At 39.0% G+C, this 22,733-nt stretch overlaps 1 pseudogene; it reads right to left on the bottom strand.

Moving 5' to 3' along the window:
- Window positions 1–22,733, bottom strand: part of LOC111171607 (cytosolic beta-glucosidase-like) — a 151,309-nt pseudogene that overhangs the window by 65,649 nt on the left and 62,927 nt on the right.

Genomic DNA, 22,733 nt, shown 5'->3' with positions numbered 1-22,733 from the left:
CCAGCCTGAGGCGCGCCGTGCGTTCTCCTGCGGAAGCTGTCCCTGGATCACGGGACCCTGGCAGTGGCAGACCGCACAGGCTTCCAGTGGGCAGGTGTGGATAGTGACCTGTGCTTGCACACAGGCTTCTTTGTGGCTGCAGCAGCAGCTTTAGCGTCCCATGCCCGTCTCTGGGGTCCGCGCTGACAACTGCGGCTCACACTAGTCTCTGGAGCTCCTTTAAGCAGTGCTCTTAATCCCCTCTCCTCGCGCACCAGGAAGCAAAGAGGCAAGAAAAAGTCTCTTGCCTCTTCGGCAGCTCCAGACTTTTCCCGGACTCCCTCCCGGCTAGCCGTGGTGCACTAACCCCTTCAGGCTGTGTTCACGCCATCAGTCCTCTCCCTGCGATCCGACCGAAGCCCGAGCCTCAGCTCCCAGCCCCAGCCTGTCCCGCCAGGTGAGCAGACAAGCCTCTCAAGCTGGTGAGTGCTGGTTGGCACTGATCCTCTATGTGGGAACCTCTCCGCTTTGCCCTCTCCACCCCTGTTGCTGCGCTCTCCTCTGCGGCTCTGAAGCTTCCCCCCTCCACCACCCGCAGTCTGCACCAGTGAAGGAGCTTCCTAGTGTGTGGAAACCTTTCCTTCTTCTCAGCCCTCTCCCAGAGGTGCAGGTCCCGTCCCTATTCTTTTGTCTCTGTTTTTTCTTTTTTCTTTTGCCCTACCCAGGTACGTGGGGAGTTTCTTGCCTTTTGGGAGGTCTGAGGTCTTCTGCCAGCGTTCAGTAGGTGTTCTGTAGGAGTTGTTCCACATGTAGATGTATTTCTGATGTATTTGTGGGGAGGAAGGTGATCTCCGCACCTTAGTCTTCCGCCCTCTTGAAGCTCCAAGTCTATTTTTAGTTTTTTAAGGAACCTCTATACTGTTCTCCATAGCGACTGTACCAATTTACATTCCCACCAACAGTGCAAGAGGGTTCCCTTTTATGCACACCCTCTCCAGCATTTGTTGTTTGTAGATTTTCTGATGATGCCCATCCTAACTGGTGTGAGGTGATACCTCATTATAGTTTTGATTGCATTGCTCTAATAAGTAGTGACGTTGAGCAGCTTTTCATGTGCCTCTTGGCCATCTGTATCTCCTTGGAGAAATGTCTATTTAGGTCTTCTGCCCATTTTTGGAATGGGTTGTTGGTTTTTTTTAACACTGAGCTGCATGAGTTGTTTATATATTTTGGAGATTAATCCTTTGTTGATTCATTTGCAAGTATTTTCTCATATTGTGAGGGTTGTCTTTTCATCTTGGTTATAGGTCTCTTTGCTGTGCAAAAGGTTTTAAGTTTCATTAGGTCCCATTTGTTTATTTTTGTTTCATTCCATTACTCTAGGAGGTGGGTCAGAAAAGATCTCTTTGTGATTTATGTCAAAGAGTGTTCTTCCTATGTTTTCCTCTAAGAGTTTTATAGTGTTTGGTCTTACATTTAAATCTTTAATTCATTTGGAGTTTATTTTTGTGTATGGTGTTAGGGACTGTTCTAATTTCATTCTTTTACAAGTGGCTATCCAGTTTTCCCAGCACCACTTATTGAAGAGGCTGTCTTTTCTCCATTGTATATTCTTGCCTCCTATGTCATAGATTAGTTGAGCATAGGTGCGTGGGTTTATCTCTGGGCTTTCTATCCTGTTCCATTGATCTATATTTCTGTTTTTGTGCCAGTACCATACTGTCTTGATTACTGTAGCTTTGTACTATAATCTGAAAGCAGGGACTCTGATTCCTCCACCTCCATTATTTCCCCTCAAGATTGCTTTGGCTATTTGGGCTCCTTTGTGCCTGTAAAAAAATGCCATTGGTAATTTAATAGGGGTTGCATTCAATCTGTAGATTACTGTGGGTAGTATAGTCATTTTCAGAGTATTGATTCTTCCAATCCAAGAACATGGTATATCTCTCCATCTGTTTTTGTCATCTTTGATTTCTTTCATCAGTGTCTTATAGTTTTCTGAGTACAGGTCTTTTACCTCCTTAGGTAGGTTTATTCCTAGGTATTTTATTCTTTTTGTTGCAGTGGTGAATGGGATTGTTTCCTTAATTTCTCTTTCTGATCTTTCATTTCTAGTGTATAGGAATGCAAGAGGTTTCTGTGCATTAATTTGGTATCCTGTAACTTTACCAAATTCATTGATTAACTCTAGTGGTTTTCTGGTGGCATCTTTAGGATTCCCTATGTATAGTATCATGTCATCTGCAAACAGTGACAGTTTTACTCCTTCCTTTCCAATTTGTATTAATTTTATTTCTTTTTCTTCTCTGATTACCATGGCTAGGACTTCCAAAACTATGTTGAATAATAGTGGTAAGAGTGGACATCCTTGTCTTGTTCCTGATCTTAGAGAAAATGCTTTCAGTTTTTCACCATTGAGAATGATGTTTGCTGTGGGTTTGTCATATATGGCCTTTATTACATTGAGATAGGTTCCCTCTATGCCCACTTTCTGGAGAGCTGTTGTCATAAATTGGTGTTGAATTTTGTCAAAAGCTTTTTCTGCATCTATTGAGATTATCATATGGTTTGTATTCTTCAGTTTGTAAACATGGTGTATCACACTGATTGATTTGCATATATTGAAGAATCCTTGCATGCGTGGGATAAATCTCACTTGATCATAGTGTATGATGCTTTTAATGTGTTGTTGGATTCTGTTTGCTAGCATTTTGTTGAGGATTTTTGCATCTATATTCATCAGTGATATTGGCCTGTAGTTTTCTTTTTTTGTATTATCTCTGTCTGGTTTTGGTCTCAGGGTGATGGTGGCCTTGTAGAATGAGTTTGGGAGTGTTCCTTCCTCTGCAGTTTTTGGAAGAGAAGGATGGTTGTTAGCTCTCCTTTAAATGTTTGATAGAATTCACCTGTGAAGCCATCTGGTCCTGGGCTTTTGTTTGTTGGAAGATTTTTCATCACAGTTTCAATTCCATGACTTGTGATTTGTCATTTCATATTTTCTATTTCTTCCTGGTTCAGTCTTGGAAGGTTATACCTTTCTAAGAATTTGTCCATTTCTTCCAGGTTGTCCTTTTTATTGGCATAGAGTTGCTTGTAGTAGTCTCTTTGGATTCTTTGTATTTTTTGTGGTGTCCGCTGTAATTTCCTTTTCATTTCTAAAATTATTGATTTGAGTCCTCTCCCTCTTTTTCTTGATGAGTCTGGCTACAGGTTTATCAATTTTGTTTATCTTCTCAAAGAACCAGCTTTTAGTTTTATTGATCTTTGCTATTGTTTTCTGTGTTTCTATTTCATTTATTTCTGCTCTGATCTCTATGATTTCCTTCCTTCTACTAGTTTTGGGGTTTGTTTGTTCTTCTTTCTCTAGTTCCCTTAGGTGTAAGGTCAGATTGTTTATTTGGGATTTTTCTTGTTTCTTGAGGTAGGATTGTACTGCTATACACTTCCTTTATAGAACTGCTTTTGCTGCATCCCATAGGTTTTGGATCATCCTGTTTTCATTGCCATTTGTCTCTAGGTATTTTCTGATTTCCTCTTTGATTTCTTCAGGGATCCCTTGGTTATTTAGTAACGTATTGTTAAGCCTCCATGTGTTTGTGCTGTTTACATTTTTGCCCTGTAATTGATTTCTAATCTCATAGCTTTGTGGTTGGAAAAGATGCTTGATATGATTTCAGTTTCCTTAAATTTACTGAGGCTTGATTTGTGACCCCAGATGTGATCTATCCTGGAGAATGTTTCATGCACACTTAAGAAGAAAGTGTAATCTGCTGTTTTCAGATGGAATGTCCTATAAATATCAATTAAATCTATCTGGTCTATTGTGTCATTTAAGGCTTGTATTTCCTTATTCATTTTGTGTCTGGATGATCTGTTCATTGGTGTAACTGAGGTGTTAAAGTCCCCCACTATTACTGTGTTACTGTTGATTTCCTTTTTTATAGCTGTTAGCATTTGCCTTATGTATTGAAGTGCAACTATGTTGGGTACATATATATTCATAATTGTTATATCTTCTTCTTGGTTATTATGTAGTGTCCTTCCTTGTCTCTTGTAACGTTTTTATTTTAAAGTCTATTTTATTTGATATGAGTATTGCTACTCCAGCTTTCTTTTTATTTCCATTTGCATGGAATATCTTTTTCCATCCCCTCATTTTCAGTCTGTATGTGTCCCTTGGTCTGAAGTTGGTCTCTTGTACACAGCATATATATAGGTCTTGTTTTGTATCCATTCAGTGAGCCTGTGTCCTTTGCTTGGAGCATTTAGTCCATTCACATGTAAGGTAATTATTGATATGTATGTTCCTATTACCATTTTCTTAATGTTTTGGGTTTGTTTTTGTAGCTCCTTTTCTTGTGTTTTCCATTTAGAGAAGTTCCTTTAGCATTTGTTGTAGAGCTGGTTTGGTGGTGGTGAATTCTCTTAGCTTTTGCTTGTCTGTAAAGCTTTTGATTTCTCCATTGAATCTCAATGAGATTCTTGTCGGGTAATCTTGGTTGTAGGTTCTTCTCTTTCATCACTTTAAATATATCATGCCACTCTCTTCTGGCTTGTAGAGTTTCTGCTGAGAACCTTATGGGAGTTCCCTTGTATGTTGTCATTTTTCCCTTGTTACTTTTAATAATTTTTCTTTGTCTTTAATTTTTGTCAATTTGATTACTATCTGTCTCAGTGTGTTTCTCCTTGGGTTTACCCTGCCTGGGACTCTCTGCACTTCCTGGACTTGGGTGGCTGTTTCCTTTCCCATGTTAGGGAAGTTTTCAACTATAATCTCTTCAAATATTTTCTTGGGTCCTTTCTCTTGTCTCCTTCTGGGACCCCTATAATGCGAATGTTGTTGCATTCAATGTTGTCCCAGAGGTCTCTTAGGCTGCCTTCATTTCTTTTCATTCTTTTTTCTTTATTCTGTTCTGCAGCAGTGAATTCCACCATTCTGTCTTCCAGGTCACTTATCCATTCTTCTGCCTCAGTTATTCTGCTATTGATTCCTTCTAGTGTATTTTTTATTTCAGTCATTGTATTGTTCATCTCTGTTTGCTTGTTCTTTAATTTTTCTTGGTGTCTGTTCTTTAATTCTTCTAGGTCTTTGTTAAACATTTCTTGCATCTTCTTGATCTTTGCCTCCATTCTTTTCCGAGGTCCTGGATAATCTTCACTATCATTATTCTGAATTCTTTTTCTGGAAGGTTGCCTGTCTCCACTTCATTTAATTGTTTTTCAGGGGTTTTACGCTGTTCCTTCATCATGTACATAGTCCTCTGCCTTTTCATTTTGTCTGTCTTTCTGTGAATATGGTCTTCGTTCCACCAGCTGCAGGACTGTAGCTCTTCTTGCTTCTGCTGTCTGTCCTCTGGTGGGTGAGGCTATCTAAGAGGCTTGTGCAAGCGTCCTGATGGGAGGGACTGGTGGTGGGTAGAGCTGGGTGTTGCTCTGGTGGGCAGAGCTCAGTAAAACTTTAATCCACTTGTCTGCTAATGGATGGGTCTGAGTTCCCTCCCTGTTGGTTGTTTGGCCTGAGGTGAGCCAGCACTGGAGGCTGCAGGGTCTTTCATGGGGTAATGGCAGCTTCTGGGAGGGCTCATGCCAAGGAGTACTTCCCAGATCTCCTGCTGCCAGTGTCCTTGTCCCCACGGTGGGCCACAGCCACCCCCTGCCTCTGCAGGAGACCCTCCAACACTAGCAGGTAGGTCTGGTTCAATTTCCCATGGGGTCACTGCTCCTTCCCCTGGGTCCCGATGCGCACACTGCTTTGTGTGTGCCCTCCAAGAGTGGCATCTGTTTCCCCCAGTCCTGTCAAAGTCCTGCAATCAAATACTGCTAGCCTTCAAGGTCTGATTCTCTGGGAATTCCTCCTCCCATTGCCAGACCTCCAGGTTGGGAAGCCTTATGTGGGGCTCAGAACCTTCATTCCAGTGGGTGGACTTCTGTGGTTATGGGATTTGATTTTATTGTGATTGCGCCCCTCCTACCATCTCATTGCAGCTTCTCCCTTGTCTTTAGATGTGGGGTATCTTTTCTAGTGAGTTCCAGTGTCTTCCTATAGGTGATTGCTAAGCAGGTAGCTATGATTCCGGTGCTCTCGTAGGAGGGAGTGAGCACATGACCTTCTACTCCACCATCTTTAACCAATCTGCTACTATGTTTTTTCCCCTCTGATAATTAGTTCCCTATTAGTCAGTGGGTATCCAATTTTTCCTTTTTTAGCAACAGAGTCTTCTTTTCAAATGAACATTTTTATGGATTTCTGATATATACAACCAATGAAAACTGATGTGCCCCAGAGCCCTAATTTCTCACTTTCTCTCGATACAATCTAACAGAGTCCCCAGAGATATCTCCATGGAACCCAAGGCTTCACAGCACACAGTCTGAATACTACTGCTGTAATGAATGATGAATCCCTTTGCCAGGAAGCTATGTGCCAGTTTTCAAGCTTTCTGTCAACGTCTATGGTCAGAACATTTGTATTCTCCCTTTCCCTCTTGGTTCTGGCTTACTAGCTTGTATTTCTTTTCATCAGGAACCTGAATATATAATAAAATGGCCCATCTTCGATAACTGACAAAAATTAATACCTCTCAACAAGTTAAACTGGCATTTAACTGTTCTCCCTACTATTATTCTGAATAAGAGAGATTTAACAGTGTTTGTATTATTCAAAAAATACTTTTAAAACTAGAAATACAAAAAGAAGATGATTTTTCAAAGAAGCAGATCTCTCTTAAATAAAAGGAAAGCAATAAATGACTTAGATTGAATGCAATTACCCAAATTTATAGGAGAATCCAGCATTAGGAATATCAAGAGTTAAAACACAGCTTAGACTTATTTGGGGAATCATTTCACAACATATATACAAATATTGAATTATTATATTGTACACTTGAAACTAATATAATGTTATATGTCAATTATATCTCAACAAAAAAAAATTTAAGTTAAAGAATAAGAAACTTCATATAAACTTTCCTCAACGACTGGCCAATACAAATATTCAATATGACATTTCTGGCATGTGTTGGTACAAAAAACCAGTGAAGAGATTTTAACTTCAATTTTATGAACATTCTTAAGTTTTAACATTTTATGTTAACATAAATTCATTTGTTCTGCCTAGGAGCTCTGATTCCATAACTAGGAAAATGTCACATTTTCTTAAAGAAGCCTCCTCAGTAAAAATTGACCATTTTTTTGGTCAATGGTCAATTGATTGCAATTGACGATTCTAATATACCAAAGTTCAAAATCATGGTTCTCAGAAGATTCAGCATAGGCCTATAATGTAAGTATGGTTTGTCAAACATGAAACATGTTTGCAATAGTCAAACAAATATAGGTTTGTTGTGCCTAGAGAAACAGTGATAACATTACCATTGAGTTATTGGTTTTAATATATGTCTATATAAGGAGGAAAAAAAATCACTTTGGGGTGAAATTACACACAGTAGTAGTAATAGGTAGCTTACCTTATCAACTGATCTATGGTTACCTAGTGTGTTTAGTCTCAGAGACAGCACAGGGTTAGAGTGCTAACTATTGCTTTCTGGCTAGCCACCCAGGCTCCCTGTCTTCACCTAGCATGCACCCAGACATTGCCAAGGAAGACCCCGTATTTTGACAGGAGTATCCTCACAAATCCTGGCTTTGTACCAGGACCAACAGTCGCCTGATCTTGGAAAGCAAAATTAACTCTTCACCAGCTACCTGTCCTTGCTCCCCATTTAAAGGAAACCATCACCCTCCTTCTGCAGCCACCACTGTATTCCCTAAGTACTGGGAATGTCAGCTGGGACGTAACGGATATTATGGAAGAGAAGACTGTTGGTTGGAAGGGGGATTTCAGGGCAAAGCAGAGAGTTAAAGGAAGGCAGCATGAGGCCAGACAGAGAAGGACAGATGAATACTATGTCTTACGGTGATCAATTAAACTTCCAAAATCAATCTGCTTGCCTGAAAATCCATCTTACTGAGATCACAAAGAAACTATACATCGATACCTTTTTAAAGACTATTTCTAACACAAGTCAGTTGTTAAGCCATCTTTTAAAGCAGCATGTGACACTATGTGGGGGACCAGACAAATGGGAGAAACGTGGATAATTCAAAGAAGAACCACAAAAATGATTAAGTGCACAGTGAAGTTTTCATCTAGAAGGTTATGTAGCCTAAAAAGCCCAGTGAAAATGTCTAAAACACGATTGGATAAAACTAAAGGTTGATGAAACACCAAGATAGATTGGGTACTAATATCGGTTGAGATGTCCATCTCTAGAAATCCATAGGAAAAGAACGGACAAGGATCAGGGCTAGAAGATTTAGTTACTCATCGGCACAAAATCAGACTGGATGACCAGTATTATGACCTTGTGATCAAAAATATGCAAAGGGCCTTGTGTAGACTCAGACTATTGTTTGAGAATATTTAATGGTTAATTCTACAATTTCCACCAGGCAATAAAGTCAACACGTTGACTCTGAGAATGGATATAAGGCTGTGTGACGTGAACCCACACAGCAAATGCCTAGTTGATCCACAGGGCAGAGTTTGGGTTCCAGCAATACACAATAAACTCTTTATTAGTCAGATAGTCAGGAAATGGAGTGCTCCAGCTAATCAAATATTTTCTGTTAATTGTTACCACATGCAGAAGGATTACAAATTTTTAAAGAATGAGAATATTAAAATACACTGAAACTAAACTGATTATAATTTAATCTTTCTCTAATTATTCAGAATGAATTTCAGGGTCATCAAGAGAAATATAAATTATCAGTGCTTGATGACTGTGCAGGAAGTCACAGTTTTTCTAAAATCCTGGATAATAGATGCTGGCTAACAAAGAATTCACTGCATTTGTTATCATTTGGGGGACTTATGTGCCAAGCATTTTTCTAGGATATGAAGTATATCATTAATCCCCACCAAAAATAACATTTCACAGATGATGAACTGAGACTCATAAAGTTAGGATAACTTGTCCAAGGTTACAAAACAAGACAGGGTGTCAGAGCCAGATTTTGAGGGCAGAACTGTGTCTTTAAGGAATATGTTCTTTCACTATGTCAAACAAGCAAATTCTTGTTATATAAAAGTATTCATAAAATTTTCTGCCTGTCTGTATAAAACTTAAGCACAATCAGTGGGTCATACTCTTTGTTTTTGTTTTTTTTCTTTTCTTTTCTTTTTTGCGGTACACGGGTCTCTCACTGTTGTGGCCTCTCCCGTTGTGGAGCACAGGCTCCGGACGCGCAGGCTCAGCGGCCATGGCTCACGGGCCCAGCCGCTCCACAGCATGTGGTATCCTCCCGGACCGGGGCACGAACCCGTGTCCCCTGCATCGGCAGGCAGACTCTCAACCACTGCGCCACCAGGGAAGCCCCATACTCTTTGTTTTTCCAGACACGCTGAAGAATTTTTCTCAGCCATTCTTGAGATTGCTACCATGTATTCATGAGGGCAGCAAACTCTGGGCATGAAATATTTTTGTTTGTTTGTTTGTTTTTTTTTAATAAAAGGCCAACTGCTCATTCAAAGGATGAAGAATATAGCCTGAACATCTTCGGAAGAAAATATTTTAAGAGACTAAATTAGCACAGCCTCAGCCACATAACAAAATGATTTACCAATAAATGTATATATTTAATATACATTCATTTACTCATATTTTATTCAGTGATCTAATTTTTGTGTTAATACACTTATCTTTAACTATAAAATACATTGGGTTGGCCAAAAAGTTTGTTAGGTTTTTCCATAACATCTTACAAAAAAACACAAACGAGCTTTTTGGCCAACCCAATATTTGAATTGCCTCGTAAAAGAACATGGTCATTTAAAATTATTTAAGACTTTAGGCTGGATTTACATCTATAAAAGAAATGAATTCAACTTGTTAGGGGAGAAAAAAAGTTATTTCATAAACAGGTGTGGTACATTCCTTCTCCCATCATCTACTTTTTAGTCCCAAGCTCAGTCACAATTTCACCTGAGACATTTATGGCTTCTTGTTCACCTGTATTCACAAGCACCAATTAACATTCTTCAAGGCTCCAATGCCTCTTCTTCCTCCACACATAATGGTTTCACTTATCTCAAAGCAGACAGTGATTCCTATAATGGAATATCACAAACAAGGAGGGAAAGTGGCTAAACTTTAGAAGGGCATGGAATCATCTCCGGCCATGATACTGTTTCATTAGCTAATCTCATTCACACCAAGAAGACGCTGCACTTCTGAGATGACCCTCATCAAAGAGACTGGCCTTCCTGCTGCATGTAGCATTTCCAGATAAGCCTTAAGAAGCCTTAAAAGGAACTATTTTCATCTCTAGCACCATGCTGATATTTTCATTGTATTGAAGAAAATGCTACCTAAACAGTAACTTGGGGTCAAAGGAGCCCTGATTAGAGTTCTCTCTGCTCAAAAATTCAGAATAAAAAAACAGACTTCCCATATATGAAGTCTCTCCCCAGAATTATTGCGGGAAGGTAATTCTGAAATCTGATCCTCCCTTCTAATTCAGGATCTTGCCCAGAGACAAAAGTTTCATGCTCAAGTTAAATTTAAAGAAAGTTAAAATTACTGCACTGCCTAACTGAATTAAATTATGCATTTATGGCAAAGCTTGAAAATCATACTTAACTGTCTTAAAACTTGATACATTAGGTGGTGCTTGCCATGATCCTGTTTTGAAAGGTGATTTCACTGCTCATGACTGTAACTGCCGTGGAGTTGTTCAATTGAGAATTGTCCTCTAATGCTTTGAACTGATTTGTTCATTCAATTTCCTCTCTGAGATTTTACACTCTCCACAGTAACTTCGTAAAACTTGAAGGTGAGGTGACCCTTCTGTTTCTGAACTCAAGGGATAACTTTCTCAGGGGAAGAAAAGTGAGGTTCATTTTCAATACAAATGAATAAAGGAGGAAACACCCAGATTGAAGGTCAAGAAAATGTTACCTGGAAACTGAATCAATATCAATAGAATCAGTTCATTGGAGAGCAAGGTCTAATTTTATGCCCAGATAAAAAAAGTGTTCACATTTCAAATTAAGTAGCTGGATGAGAAGAATGAAGAAAGTTATTTTAAAAAGACTATTAATTATAATTCCTTAGACTTAATTTTTTTTTAAATAGCCTAAGAAATTACTAAGAGTTCTAATAAAATATGATCCTTGACATACCTGCCGAGAAAGAATATCTAGAGGGTCACATAATTCTTAAACTGGAAGGATCCCAAAAGAATAGCTAGTTTAAGTCTTTTATTCTTCAAATGAAGAAACTGAGGCACAGAGAGGTTAAGTGCATTTACAGAAAGGTTAAAAAACTTTAGCATAGATTTCAATTATTGTCACAACACAACCAAGTTTAATGTCAAAAGGGTACAATTAGCACTCATGCCTAAGCATGAAAATTGTTCTCATAATAGTAAAAACAATCTACCATTTAAATTCTTTTAAAAAGCAAAATGATGGTATAAACCTAATATTCATTGAAATTCTGGAGAGTAATTCAGTTTTCCTGCTAATGTAGATTCAATCTCCTAGTCACTCATTAAACATTTACTTAGCACTTACTGAATGCTGAGTATAGAACTAAAAACCCCAAAACTGTATTCTGGTTAGAATTTTGTCTGTAAAAAAATGGTGCATAAAATCTTACTACACACTGCTCTTGTCTGTGAATGCTTATACCTTTTAATAACTTCCATTTTCTCCTAAAAATGGTTTTTTCCCTTCCTTTCAAGGATTATAATGGGCATTGTCTTCAAAAACCAAAGTGTTTCCCAAGTTCCGTCTATTCAGTTGGCTTATTCAACAAGTATTCAATTGTGACAGGGCTGCAGTTGTACGAGGGTCTCATGAATCAGTTTATGGCACCAATGTTTAATGTTTTATTCATAATATTGTTGATTTTCTTGTATACAGTGTCAGGCTCAATATTGAAAAAACAATATAGGGTGTAGTTAACCAGGAATTTACTCAATGAAAAGCTTGGGAAAGCTGGCAGAAACAATATTTATGTCACTGTAGAGCAATTGTCCAGCATAAGTAATATTAAAGTTATAAATAGGTAAGATAAGACCACAGAGGGGAAGGCCATAGAACTGGTGAGATTAACACTGCTTAAGGTCTAATTAGCAACACTGCAAATCCAGACACTCATTTTCTTAGTGCACCCAGAGCTAATCTCCACTGATGAACTCACAAGACTTTGATTTATAAGACATAATGTCAATGTAATAATTTATAGTGGGGAATATCCTTTTCCAAGATTTGGAAAACTCCAAAAGTTTCCTGAGTTTCCTGAGTAGGAATGGCTAACACCTGGCCATCCACTTCTCCCTCTTCTTTCCAAGAGCCCACAGCTGTCCAACAGAATCCATCTTAACACAGTTATCCAGGCAATCCCTGCCAATCACACTAAGAGAAATTCTACTAGCCTTGTTCCAAAGCAGGTTCTTAGGTAACTGAGAGGCCAGGTGGTAATCAGGTTATTTTGGAGATCAGAAAATAAGAGCTTATGTAGACAGACAATTGAGGACAACTTCACCTGGGGAAAACCTGAGATGTTCACCTTCTCTCAATTCCAATAGCCCTCTCAACACGTGAATATTCCAGTATTGCTCTCTCCCCAAACAGGTGAAAAAAGTCATCAACTCTTCAAACTCCTGTTTCCATTTCCTTTGGATATATACCCAGAAGTGGATTTTGCTGTATCATATAGTAGTTCTATTTTTAATTTTTTCAGGAACCTCCATACTGTTTTCCATGGTGGCTGAATCAATTTACATTCCTACCAACAGTGTACAAGAGTTCTTTTATCCCCACATCCTCGCCAATAATTATCTCTAGTCTTCTTGATGATAGTCAAGAGATATATGAACTCCTATGTTTATTGCAGCATTATTGACAATAACCAAGATATGGAAACAACCTAAGTGTCCATCAACAAATGATCAACAGATCTACAGATGAATGTATAATAATGAAGTTTTGATATATACGTACATACACACACACACACACAAACAGTGGACTATTATTCTGCCATGAGAAGAAGGAAAAAGTAATCCTGCCATTTGCAACAACATGGATGGAACTTGAGGGCATTACGCAAAGTGAAAAGTCAGACAGAAAAATACAAATATTGTATAAAATCACTTATATGTGGAATCTAAAAAAGCCAAAGTTGTAAAAACAGAGAGTATAATGGTGGTTACCAGAGGCTGGGGGTGCAGGGAGACGTTGTTTAAGGGTACAAACTATGAACTAATAGATAAATAGGTAAGTTCTGGAGAGCTAATGCACAGTATAGTGATTATAGTCAGCAATACTGTATTATAAACTGCAAAGTTGTAAGAGACTAGATCTTAATTGTCCCTACTGCCAAAAAAAAAAAAAAGGAAATAATAACTCTGTAACATATTAGAGGTTTTAGCTAACACTAAGATGGTGATATTATAATATATATCATAATATATAAATGTATCAAATCAACATGTTGTACACCTTAAACTTATACAATGTTATATCTCAATTATGCTTCATTTTAAAAAGCATTATCAAATCCTTATTTTTGCCCCTTTTTCAAGATTCTATTGAGTCTACTCTTTATACTGGAAAAATAGATTTTCTTCAGATAAATTATACTTTGATTATTTTACAGGTCTCTTTTACAGTTATAAAAATACAACTGCACTTCTGTTTGCTGCTACATCAACACAAAAACTACTGGACAGATTGTTCTAAAAATGGAGGATGAGTTTGGAATCATCTAAATAAACTTTTTAAAGGCTGTATAGTAGTATTAAAATTCACTGGGTCTGATGTGGTGGAGAACCTTAAGTAATTATCCCCTCAAAACAGTTGGAACTGAATTAAAAAGAAGCCCAAGGGAATGTCCACCTGTGGGGGCAGAGCATATGTATTAGAATGCTATGGAAATAGAAGATAAAGAATGGTTTCTAATCAGGAAGCACAAGGGCAGATGTGTGACTGAGCTGCTTGTCAAATGGGTAACTCCATGAAACCTGTTCCCAGGAAGCAGATGCACCAGGTTCTGTGTTTCTAAAAGGGTGTGCCCGATAAATGGTGTATGTTCCTGATCACATCAGTATGGGCCTCACCTGGATAAGTCTGGTGAAGTAGTTCAACAGCAGAGTGTGTGTGTGTGTGTGTGTGTGTGTGTGTGATTCTGAGCTTTGCCAAGCACCACACCAGTCACTTGGTCATAGAACACGGTCTCTCAAACCCCTAATCTGATCCCACTGTCATAGCCCTTCAGAAACGTGCAGGAAAATAAAAACCATAGAATATGAGAATTGTAAATGTTGACAGGATCTGGATAATGGGCACCAAACACTTCCCTTTGCAGTGGAGAACACTAAGGTCCAGATTATGTATTTTTGGCCAGAGTGATGATGTCCTTAAAGGTGTAAAGTAACTATATCAAATATGAGAATAATATCTAACATTTTAAGGTGCTCAGGACATACATACACATAAATTACTTTATTTTCACAACTGACTTTGGGTTAGGCAGGATGGCAATTAGCATCTGTCCCATTTAACAGGTGAGGAGGTTGACATTCAGAGTCCCAATGAGAACTTCCCCAAGTGCACACCACCAGAACCCAGGACTTAGTCTTCACTCTTCAGACCCTTCAGACTTTCTACTCTGCCACCCTTCATACGGGGGAATGGAAGACAAAGGTAAGTATGCTACTGAACTTTGGGGAGAAGTAGGGGAGAAGCAATAGGGGAAGGTCATCTGGCATATCTCTGCTTAAGGTTTACTCTGTAATCTTTGGCTGCCTGAGTTTATGTGTGGTCTGAGTATGTAGGTTGGTGGGATACAGATATATTGGAAATTGTTTTCTTTATGACTTTTCAAGTGCTACAAGTCCGTAAACTAGCACACACAAACGATTCTTGCGCACGGCCTTCGAATCTCGTTCTTCCTTCTCTATTCCGATCTTTTTTTTTTTTTTTGCGGTACGCGGGCCTCTCACTGTTGTGGCCTCTCCCGTTGCGGAGCGCTCCGGACGCGCAGGCTCAGCGGCCATGGCTCACGGGGCCAGCCGCTCCGCGGCACGTGGGATCCTCCCGGACCGGGGCACGAGCCCGTGTCCCCTGCATCGGCAGGCGGACTCTCAACCACTGCGCCACCAGGGAAGCCCTCTATTCTGATCTTGACTCCTCTTCGCTAGCCCCATCCAGTCCAGCCAGGAGCAACAGTATTAAGTGCATCCAACATTCCACCCCACACGTTCCCAAAGCTGTGAGTTCTCCGTGAGCTATGAGATGAAACTGCTCCATAGGGCTAGGTTGACAAAGGTTTACTTTGAGAAGCAATAAAACAATAGACATGGAGTGATACTCTATATTCAGGTAACTGAGTCTCTATTCTGAGCTTGCAATGGATTTTTAATAGGTTCATTTTTCCAAAAGGTCAATGTGTCAAACTTTGAGATCTTCCCCTAATTCTTAGGATTTTTTAATGCACATTTAGAAAAACACAGGTGCTTAACACATTTTGTCCAGTTAAATGGGTCTCTGTGGTCTGAAACTGACATAGGCAGGTGGCTGCCAGGTCTGCACCACTTTTGGAAATGGATGTATTTCTCCTTTCCTGGTTCTCCATGGGAAGTGAGGGAGGGAGAATGCTGACAGACAACAGCAGGGTGATTCTGCGCTCAGCATCCTGTCTTGGTGGTATACCCAAGCTGCAAGATTTATAACCTTCTTGTTACAATGCATCAGCTTCAACACTTTCAGTGAAGTCTTCAATAAATTTGATGACATCTTGCTGAGGGGTTTTGTCATTAAAAGCCTAAAGCTGGTCATTAACAAATCTTCTCTGCAATCATCTACTACTGTGCTAACTCAGGCATGGATCTCACTGGAAAGTTGGTCTGGCTCAGAAACTTTCCAGAAGGCTGCATTTTTTTTCCTGTGTGGGGTATATTTCTTTAGGGAAAGAAAATACAGTTCCCAATCATTTCATCATTTATTTCTCATTATCCATTGACTAACTCTTCTCTGATAGACACAACCAAATTCAACAAACATGTGTAGAAAGCTACTACATGACAGAAATGGTGCTCTGGGCTGAAGATATAACTATAAAAAAGACACAGCTCCAACTCTCAGAGGGCTCAGAGATGCCCCCCAAAATTAACCATCATTATGGAATCTTTCTTAATGTACCAGACTCTGTATGTAGGCTTGATATGCATTATCTTTTTCATTTTTCACCATGTTTTAGAAGATAGATGTTCTTATTATCCCCATTTTAAAAATTAGATGGCTGAAGTGTTGTTTGCTTAAGACTTTTCCCCAAATTATTGAACTTGTAAGTGGAAGAACTAAATTTCAAACCCATGTCTTGCCTGACTTCAAGCTAGATCTACCCCAAACAGGACTGGGCCAGGAAGAAGGCAAAGACCATGACATTCCAGTTGAGGAAAGATTGGGAACCAAGCCAAGAACAGGCATATATTCAGTAGGTGTGAGGAGCAGGTTGAACCTAACTGGAATCCCCTTTTAGGAGAGTTTAGGTCATGGGTCAAGTATCACCCATTAAGAATAACTTCCCCTGATTTCTCACACTTTCTCACCTGCTCATCAACATTCAGATTATTGAGGTATCCCTTTGTGTGTGATTACATACGAACTTAAACTTGCCTGCTGGCTCCAGAGCAGCGAGGACTGGTGTAAATTTTATGTATATAATAAAGATTCATATCATGTGAGAAAAGCCTAACTCTTTGAAGATCACTGCTCCCTGAGCTTTTCCAAAACTTCCTGTGTCAGAACAATTCCAGGTACCCAGTTGATGGACAGTTGTTTCTGCTGCAATGGTTTGATTTTTCACCTAATCTGGCAACCTCTCCAAAGGAATAACGAATGGAGGGAGGTCCTGGCTGCTTTGTCCTCCACAGGGCTCAATCATAGATAGCCAGAGGGCCAATGTTACAACACTCATTCAGAGGTTTCCCAAAAAGAATGATGGAGAAAATTGCAGACATAGGGGAATGTTCTGCCATAACTTAGAGACTTGAGGGAGGATGGAATTTTTTTTTAATGTCTTGGTATTCTATTTTTTAAATAATAAGGAAAATAACTTGGGGTGATAAATATGTTCTTAAAAATGCACATTTTGTAATAATAATAATTATACCATCTGTTGAGGGCCTACCATGTGCCAGACAATTGCTTGGGGTGTTTAACACAATAGCTTATTAAGCAAAATCTTTTCAACAACTCTGCCAGGGAAAGTGTTACCCCATTTTTATTGCTGAACAAACTGAGAGTTTGGGAGTTTGAACCTTTTGCCCATCCTTGAATAACTGGAACTGGAATGCAAGCCTAGTTCTATGTTATTTACAGTGTTTTTGTCTCCACTGTTGCTTTTCTCTCATCTATATCTGCATTAATTAAAACACAATCTATTTAAAGGCATTTAAATAATGCAATGGTTAAAAAGGTGTTAGCTGATTTTTTTTTCTTGAAATGACATTTTTCCTCTTTTTTTTTTTTTCTTTCCCAAAAGGAAACAGAAACATTAGCTTTCTTTTTACTGCTCAATTAATTGTGGGATTTTACCTGAAGAGATTAGTAAGACCTCCAGGCAGACGCCGCCATTGATCCAACTATGGTGTCATTATGTGCCTGTCCGGGTGCGTGATGTTGGAGGGAGGGCTTTTTTCATGGGAATCACAAAGCCATAGTCCATCTATGGGCTCCCTGGGTTCTGGAGGGCTCCCACCTGCAGCACTTCCCACAAATGTCTTCCTCGGTCTGTTATTATTTTTAATTGCACACAAGGTGCTTCTTACTAGTAAGGTTCTCACCAACCAAGATCATCAGCGCTACCTTGGAAGAGTCTCAGGAAATCGATCAGTAACTTCAGCTCTGTGCCTCTGACAACAGGCAGGATACAGGGTGTCTGAGTTTTGTCCAAGGTCGTAGGACCTGTCGGCTGTTGCAGAAGCAGCATGAAGCACTTTCAAAGAATATGTGCAAGCCCAGGGCACCAAAGGTGAGGAAAAGTTTGGAGAAGTGTGGTGGGACAAGCAAGCACTCTGAGTCAGAAAGCCCAATACCAACAGTAGTAGTAATAATAATATACACATTCTGCCTTGTTCTAGTAAATACTACTTAGTAACTTTGTGATCTTGAGCAAATGACTTAGCTTCTTTGAAACTCAGTTTGCTCATCTGTAAATTAGGAGCAATGACCTCATCTCACTGTTTTGAAAATAAAATGAGATGATGGCATCAATTAAGACTTTCTTTGTTCCAAGTGATAGAAATCCAGTCAGAAGCAGATGAAGCAGAAAGAGCACTTAGTTGTAAGTAAAAGTAATGTTTCTCAAGAACACGCATGCAACTGGCTCTGAAGAAAAAGTGGAATTAGAGGTGCAAGTGCCCTCCTGAATCTCTCCGCGTTTCTTGTCTCCATTTCCCTTGGGGCACCTGCAGCTCACCTTCTCACTACCCCTAAGCTTTACACGGCAAGGCATAGCCACCAATGGCCTGCCAAGGTCAACCCAAGCTATGAGACAGACAAACTGATTGGTCCAAGTTTTAAATCCTAGGGCAGAACTGGGATTGGCCCAGCTCATGTCATGTGCCTATATCTAGACCAATCAGTTATCTATTGACAAACAGCAGTATTTTATTCTACTTACATGGCCCTCGGTATGGTGAGTCTAAGGATGGGGGGAGGTGGGTATTTCATAGAAAAAAACGGATTCGTTACTAGAAAAGAGAGTTTCACTGCAGATGAAAAAATTGTTGTCCACTACAACAACATATGAAAAATAGCTATCACTATACCCAGTCCAGAATATACACTTAATATAGGGTTTTTGGTCAATGTGTACATTTCTGCACATTTTGAAAGGCTACATATTTTTTAAAAATCAAAATAAATACAATATTTTGTGTTAATTACAATGAATATAAATTATCTAATGTTAAGAATCAGAAGAGATTGTAGATGCTGTGAAAAATTAATGGTTTAAGTACGTGATACTTTTTACATCAATTCAAAAGTACAATAGAAATTCAACAAGTTCAAAAACAGGATTTTGTTCCTAAACCTATTATTCTCTCCTGTCGCTCACAAACCAAATCTTCTCACATTTTCTACTCTTGCCTTCAGTAACTTTTCTATCTTTAAGTTATCTTAGTTTGAGGGTCTTAAAGATCTAAGGGACTGTATAAAGTACTTGAAACAATTTCAGAGAGCAATGAAATGTCCTTATGTTAGCACTAAACAGAGCTGGGAATGAAGAAAGCCAATTTCAATTCTTTCTCTCTTTTCCCTAACATGCACAGAACAATCTTGGACAAGTCGTTTGTGTTCCCTATGGCATCCATAAATCTGATGATGGTAACTAGCCTACTTGTCTCTTGGGGTGAAGCTGGGAACATCAGTGAATTAACTATGAATAGGGTCATTTATAGGGAGAAGTGGGGAGAATCTCAGAAACCTAGAGATTTCCTTTTCTTATCAGATGGGGAATTCCCACACAGAGGATGAATCTGTTTTGTCTGCAACACAAAAGAATGATTTTGCTTGGATCAATCTGTAGGAGTCCAACTGCCCTCTGTCAATAAACTCCAGGCCCAGGTGAGGAACTGAGTCAATATATTTTAGGTTTGGGAAAGAAACCACTTTATGTCACTTTCCAGAATTCCTTCTGGCTGATTCCAGTATGTTACTGATTTATTTTGGAAAGAATCATTCCAGGACCTCTCAAACAGAACGATGAGAAATAACTGTGCCTATCATGGTTAAAGAAAGGAAATTGAAAATCTAATTTTGCATTGAATTTTGTTGCTATGATATTATTCCTTTATAGGGAGGAGAAATTAAATTTACGAAGCAACAGTGTTCCAAGTGGTAGCTAAAAGGGAGAAATTAACTGGGGTAGAAATGTGTGCTACCAGTTAAAGATTATTCCTTCACATTTGTTTTCAAATACGAAAGGAATCCCATCAGGGAAAAGGAGATACCAGAATAATAATATTGTCTTGAAACAAAATTCACAGATTCTATATGACAAAAAAAAAACTGTTTCTGCTGCTTGGTAACAGTTTAAATGAAACATGCATTGATAGAAGATGCATACCACTTTAAAGTTTATTGAACAAATACTTAATTTTGGTCCTTTAAGAATTCTGTCAATTCATTTCTTGGTAGTTAGGATATTAAAATATGCAAATAAACATGCTCTAGTTGGTCACAGCTGATCTTTTTGTAATAACTAAGGTTCTCTCCCAACAGCCACCACTCCTTCTATTCATGTCACCTTCACCCAGGAGTCACAAAATGCTGAAGACAGTCGCTTTTTACTTGCTTAAATTTCAGCAGGTTGAAGCTAGACCAAAATCCTCACCTTCCTCTTTCCTAAATACTTTTTTTTTCCTCCCCTCTCTCTTAATTACATGGCTTTACACTGATTTACATGAATTTCAGCTTTCAAAATCATTGGTCTTTCCTGAATGCAAACAGGCACATGGGAAAATTATATTAAGCTTGCACAATTGATCTTTCATCATTTCAAATGGTACCTTTGAACAGTTCCTGAAACGTCTGTCTGAAACACTCCTAGCGTTGAGCATCATCAAAAGATGTCGGGTCACCCTGGGGAAACCCATTCTCTGTGATGTAAATTACAGGGTTATTATACATATCCTGGAACAAGAAAGCAGAAGTTTTATTCCAAACAGATGTTTTAAAAAAAAAAAAGCTCATTATATCAGGTGCATTCCCCTCTACCTTCTCTACAACCCCAAAACTAGTTTTCATCAAATTGCACTGACCCTATTAACTTAATGTTCTGCGTGCTGACCTTTTATAACTAACAATGGAAAAGAAAAACTGTGCAAATATCCATGAAGACAGTCAAATGACTTTTGTTATAATGAGAAGACAGAAGTATCTTTCTTCCATCAGCATCTGCTGGTTGTCATTTCTCCTTAACCCCTGGGTCCCTCCCAGCAGCTACAGCCTCTATCCCCCCACACAGCAGGGATCCTAAAAACTGATAACTTAAAATTTTTAATTTCAGCTACCTGGATGCCATCCAGTGTAACAGAGACCCAAAAAGGATCCAGCTACTTCAACCCTTATTATCCCTTTTAGTAATTCCAGTTGTGACCCCAGCCTGAAAAATATGTCCAAGCTACTGTAGCCACAACTGAATTTAATTTAATTTAGGATTTAATTTAATCCTAAGTTTAATAATAGCTTTGAAGCCCTTTATCAGCTAGTTAACCTCCATCGACTTAAATCCTAATCATCTCTTCCCAGGCCAACAAATGTATATGCTATTGCCTAAATCATTCTTTGTTCGGGTTCTTATACACACAGAAACATGCCCGTCTTCCCATCTTCCCATGTTTGAATACACATGGACGCAAACAAAAGGTGCATTTACCTTAATGTATTTCAGTAGTTTACGTATTCCCCATGGCACACATAGACCCGATCCAAACTTATACAAGATGGGTCTGGAAAAACTTCAACTTCTGCATCCTGGAGTAAACCCAGTTCTCCTTTCTTATTCTCCTGGTACTTGACTCAGCAAGTCGTATAATTCTGCACAGCAAAGAAATCAGCAGTGCCTTTGATCACTTTATTCTCTTCTGTAAATTCTGGAAGCCTGGACGATGGATAAACTTGCTTTTTACTCGTGAGGGCAACCTGCGACTTGACAACTGCAGGATAATCGCCGTCAATAAATATGGGCTTAGCAAAGAAATCCAATTGGAAAGCCACGGCTCTTTTAGCTGCTTCCTGGTCAGACACTGAGTTGGGATCTGCTGGTTCCACCCAGCCAGCAAAAATTGAGAGAGACACCATACCTTTCTGCTCTTATCAGAATAAGGATTCATAGCTGTGCCAGGATCTGGCATGAGCTTTAATCAAATTATGAGCTGCCTGATAAAACTTTAGTTCCAACGTAAGGCACACCAAGAGGAAATGCACCAAACTCATATGCCAGCAGGGCAAAAATATGAGGCTCATTTATAGTGATCCGCTGCTTGACTCGATCCCCACATGTACTGAAGCAAAACCGGGCATATTTGTCGAAGGGTTCAACGATTGCCTCTGACAACCAACCTCCTTGGTCTTCCAAGGCCTGAGGCAAATCAAAGTAATAGAGGGTCACTATGGGCGTGACCCCATTTGTTAACAAATCATCAATGATCTTGTTGTAATAGTCAATTCCTAGGAGAAAAATAAAAGAAAGCATAAGAAAAGTTATTTTTAGTACATTGACAGTAAATAAGGATTGGGAGAGGATCAGGAATAATAGTATCCTAAATAACTTTAAACCAAAATAAGGTTCATTACTTTCTACCTATAATCAATTAAAGGCTGGGAGGAAACATGAAGAAGTCCAAGGAAGACTGGCTGATCAGAGAGGGAAATGTGATGGGGCAACACGATTGTGGAAGATGTATGTTCTGAAAGGGATTCACTTGGGCAAGTTGGTAGCACTTAACTTTGTGTTATTGGCATGCTTATTGATATTATTTTATTTGTAGGGGGGAAGGATAAATTAGGAGTTTGGGATTAACATATACACACTACTATATATAAAACAGATAACCAACAAAGACCTACTGTGAAGCACAGAGAACTATACTCAATATTTTATCCTAACCTATAAGGGAAATTAATCTGAAAAAATAGATATATATGTATAACTGAATCACTTTGCTGT

This window comes from Delphinapterus leucas, chromosome 5 (genome assembly GCF_059928025.1).
Source record: "Delphinapterus leucas isolate spDelLeu-1000000601 "Yukka" chromosome 5, BTC_Dleu_Yukka2, whole genome shotgun sequence".
Taxonomy (NCBI): Eukaryota; Metazoa; Chordata; class Mammalia; order Artiodactyla; family Monodontidae; genus Delphinapterus; species Delphinapterus leucas.
Note: the sequence above shows the minus strand (reverse complement) of the source record. Positions and strands in the feature narration are given on the sequence as shown.